Source organism: Penaeus japonicus, unplaced genomic scaffold, assembly GCF_977035675.1.
Source record: "Penaeus japonicus unplaced genomic scaffold, GWHDUDI00000001_assembly GWHDUDI00000003, whole genome shotgun sequence".
Taxonomy (NCBI): Eukaryota; Metazoa; Arthropoda; class Malacostraca; order Decapoda; family Penaeidae; genus Penaeus; species Penaeus japonicus.
This window is the reverse complement of record NW_028234405.1, coordinates 6,504,759-6,509,758: the sequence shown is the minus strand read 5'-3', so window position 1 is coordinate 6,509,758 and position 5,000 is coordinate 6,504,759. Positions and strand designations below refer to the sequence as shown.

General features: G+C 39.4%; 1 protein-coding gene across 11 annotated transcripts in view; it reads right to left on the bottom strand.

Annotated features, from left to right (window-relative positions):
• dnc (phosphodiesterase dunce) overlaps nt 1-5,000 on the bottom strand; it is a 633,444-nt gene that overhangs the window by 42,360 nt on the left and 586,084 nt on the right. The window lies entirely within an intron of this gene.

The following is a 5,000-nucleotide window of genomic DNA, read 5'->3' as shown; positions in this document are numbered from 1 at the left end:
GTGGTCGGGGGAGAATCTTGAGGGAGAAAATGTGAATTACATAAGAATTGTATTGTGAATGATGGTAATAATGATGATGATGATGATGATGATAATAATGATAATGGTAATAACAATAGTAATACTAATCATAATAATAATCATAATAATAATGATGATAAGGAATAATAATAATGATGATAAGACATAATAATAATGATGATAAAAATAATAATAATGATGATAAAAATAATAATAATGATAATAGGGATGATAAGTATGACGATGATGATAATGATACTAAAGATAATGATAACAATAATAATAACAATGGCAATGATAAAAAACCTTTCGTTCATGTCTGTCAAAATAAAACATTAAAAAAAATGATATCATGTAATGTGCTTCATCACGTTCTTATTACGACAGATATCAATGCGTATCGAGAACCAGGCCAATCTGTTATCCACGGTGTCATCTTAACACGGTGTCTGTCTCTGCCACTGTCTGGCTTTTCTTTGTCTTTGTCTCTATCTCTGTGTCTGTGTCTGTGTCTGTATCTATGTCTATGTCTATGTCTATGTCTGTGTCTGTGTCTGTCTCTGTCTGGCTTCTGGCTTCTGTCTCTGTCTCTGTTACTGTCTGGCTTCTTTCTGTCTCTGTCTCTATCTCTGTCTCTGTTTCTATCTCTATCTCTATCTCTGTCTCTGTTTCTATCTCTATCTCTATCTCTATCTCTGTCTCTGTCTCTGTCCCCCCCCCTCTCTCTCTCTCTCTCTCTCTCTCTCCCTCTCTCTCCTTCTCTCTCCCTCTCTCTCCTCTCCTCTCTCCTCTCTCTTCCTCTCTCTCTCTCTCTCTCTCTCTCTCTCTCTCTCTCTCTCTCTCTCTCTCTCTCTCTCTCTCTCTCTCTCTCTCTCCCTCTCCCTCTCCCTCTCCCTCTCCCTCTCTCTCCCTCTCCCTCTCCCTCTCCCTCTCTCTCTCTCTCTCTCTCTCTCTCTCTCTCTCTCTCTCTCCCTCTCTCTCGCCCCGTGTATCTCACAATTTATGCGATCTCAGCAACACCATCCTGCTTACGTAATACTTCGCTAAAACTCAATACATTAATGGCCAACATTATGATGCTCTGTTGATCTTATGACGTTGTTTCCCTCTGTCGGGAATTTATAGTCAGACTCCGATTGTTTATACGAAAAAACAACAAACCTCTATCTGTCTAATTTAACTGGTGATATAAAGATGTCCATTAATTAGGCTATCTAATCACCCGCTGTTTAATTAGTACGATGCTGATAGCTAACACTATGAAGTGAGAAATCTCGTTATATCTAGATTAGAGACAAAAAAATATATCTTATCTTTATTTCCATCTTGATAAAACTCCCTAGGAGATTCTTATCACGTGTCACACCTTTATTGACATAATCTCTAAGTCCATGACTAAAGTTCTTTTTTTATATCTATTTCCCATTTGATAAACAGAGGTATATAATCAGCTTAATCGATAGATCAAAGTGAAGGAATATGACTCATCTGTGAGCTGGAAGTGTAAATACTGGCCTGGTGACTTTTCCTCTAATAATAAAATTCGTATCTATTGTTTTCTTATTGTATTTTCTGTTTCTTAATTTTTTGTTTCTTTATACTGCTTATTTTTCAAGTTATTATTATCATTATTCAGCAAATTACATTATTGTTTTTTCTTTTCTTTCTATCTTTCATAGCAACAAATTTCACAACGTTTCTAAAGGTTTATAAGCATCATAAAATATATTAAAAGCATTTACATTTACTTGCTGAGTCAGTAAATATCTTTTAACTGACTCTTGTACGTATACCTTACCCTCCTCCCTCCTCTCCTCTTCTCTTTCCTTCTCTTAATCTCCTCTCTCCTTCCCTCCTCTCCCCTCACCTCCTCCTCCTTCTCCTTCCCTTTTCTCCCCTGCCTATCTTTCCCCTCCTCTTTCCTTGCTCTCCCCTGTCCTCCCCTTCTCGCCCCTCCCTTTCCTTATAACAACAATATCACTACTAATAACAAGGATAACGATAGAGATAATGAGAATAATGATAATAATATCAAACAAATATACACTCCGTGAATCCCCTTGTTATGTACTGTTGTTATGATTTTGTTCGCCCTAATAATCTATTTTCCCCCGTAATGCTATTATAACTTCAAGACAAACAAGCAAAAACTTTTTTCGATTAAATTTGATGTTTGTGATGTTATATGATGTGGTGTATGTAGTGTATATTATGATATGTATATTGTATATGTTGTATGTGATGTGTATGTGTTTGGTAGGATGAGGGACGTTATGTGGGTTATATGAATAAGATGTGATGTTGAGGATGTATGTGGTATGTATGGGATGTAGGGTGTGATGTATCTGTGGTGTTTGTGTGATGTGTGAAATATGATGTAATTTGTGTATGATGTATGCTATGTATTTCTTTCTGATTTATTTTCGGTCTTGTATATAATGTGATATATCTAATCATTATAGGAAGTATAACACAATGTATATGAATACACAACTTGTATTCTTGACATTTGTGATATAACATATGACATATTTGTAATGTTATCTATAACACAGGGACCAAACACCTAAAACTAATGTTTATGTAAAAGCCTGTGAAAAAAAAAAAAATACATGCCAAGCTTTTGATATCAGGATCAATGCTGTTAACACGCACTGTGTATTAAAAAACGAGTGGATTTCCCGAAACCATATGTTGAATGTTTACATCAAAATCTCTCTCGGTTTAGCCAGTACCCCCCCTCCCCTCCCCCCACCACCATCCTCATAAAATCCCAGGTTTTAGCTTCTGTTTTTCCCACACTGAATAACCTGTTGATTTCATTATTTGTAGATAAAAAATAAGCTGTTTATAATGATTATTGTTGTTATCTTTGTATAAAGTACCATTTTTTTAGAATTAATATTTCTGCTGCTTATCTACAGTATCCAGCGTTATCATCATGGCTATCTCCTGGGAAGTGTTTTTCTGCTTGTTGATATCATCTTTTGTAATGTGATAATTATTATCTTTATCATCTTATTAATTAAATGCTGGATTTATATCATACATTATAGCATATATATAACATGACATTTACATATTATATATAATGGATAAAAGTGATGGAAGTATATGAGGGTGGTTGGGTGAGACTGAGAGAGGGGGGGGCTGGATTTTTTTACTCGCATTTATATAAGATTGTAATTAATAATGATTTTTTCTTCCTTCACTTGTACGGGAAATTAAGTGATTTCCTCTCCACTTGTAAAAGAAGTGGAATTGCTTTTAAGTCCGCTTGCACAAGAATCGGAGTTACTTTTACATCCACTTGTACAAGAAACCTTCACTTGTACAAGGAACGAAGCTGCTTTTACTTATACTTGTGCAACAACTGTATGTTTTTCATATTTACCTCCAGTGATAGAATATAAAGATTATCTGACTAAACTTACTCTTGTACATCAAATGAAACTGAAGGGACTTCATCCTACTTGTACAAGAGCCTTTGCTCAATTACCCCTCTTTGTACAAGTAGAGAAGATAAAAGCAAGTTGACTTTATCATTCACTTGTACAAGAGCGGAAAGAAAGTTGGCGGTCTCGTATCTGCATGATTAAATATAACTTCTTTGACAAGCCACTAAGGTACATAGTCATTAAATGGGATTACTGGCTTGACTACAGATGGCACCTTACTAATCACAGGGTACGCAGACAGAAGAAAGCTTGACTGATAAAAGTGATTAGTCGAGAATAATAAAAAAGAAAGAAAGAATGGACATAAAATCAACAAATATCGTCTTTAAAACCTTTAAAATAATAAAAAAGAAAGAAAAATTGGGCATAAAATCAACAGATATCTTCTTTAAAGATGTTATGATTTTTATTGCCTGAATATCAGATTGATGCTTGTAATAACTCGAAATTAGGGAAGGAACTTGCTAATTGTGGGATTAGATTGGTTACGTATATAAAAAAAAAGCGCAAATCACGACAAAAGAGGTGCTCTCTCCCTCACAAATACATAAAAAAGGGGGGGGGCGAGAGAGGGCATGGGATAGGGTGGGAGGGGAAGCTCTGTTATCAGAAGAAACTAGATAACAGTCAGGGCGTTCATGCTCTTTTTCGCCATTGTGTAACCCGGTGATAACATACAAGGGCGTATCCGTTACCGACGCCGACGCCGCCGCTGCTGCCGCCGCCGCCGCCTCAGTGAGCTGTCATTCAGATAAACTATAGTACAATTACTCTATCAGAGCGGCGTTGCGCAGCGAGGTCCCGCGCGGACAGAGACCCTCCTTCTCGCGAACAAGCGCCGGTTATGCAACTGAGGAGCAATAACCCTCAACTTTACTCAAATAGACAGAAACGGTTGTGTTCGCGCGGGAAGAGAACCTGCAACCGTGCAGTGCAATTTGGCCAGCAACACACTACGCACTGTTGGGGCTGGCCAAAGGTCAGAATTTTTCTTGGCCACCGCAGACAGACAGACAGACAGACAGACAGACAGACACATCTTCAGATACGAGACGTCGGTGACCACGGAGCAGGGGGAGATGGAGGGGGCGGGGGGGCGCAGATACTGTACCTGGACGACGGCGGAAAAGATGAAGACGGCCGCCTCCAGCAGGAGCCCCAGCAGAGCCAGGGGCACGAAGGAGCAGAACATGTACACGAAGCTAAGCCGTTCCTCCTCCATGATGAAGAGGAAGAGACTGTTCCTGAGTTTAATGCGTTTGCCGTGCTTATGTCCGAGTCGCCTGGGCTTTTCCCGCGAGGCGCTCTCACTTCCGAGAGGAGAGATCAGGAGGCTACGTTCCCGCTGCGGCTCGCGCGAGTTCTGCAGCCGAATCCGGAGGTTGGTTTCCTCGAAGTCGCTGCTCAGGCTTTGTTTACGCCAGGTCTTCTGGGGAGCGCTGGCTGAGTGGGCACTGCGCCGCCGGTCGCCGCGACGCGCTGTGAACAACCCCCGTGCTTGGACTGCAAGTCTGGTCAGCT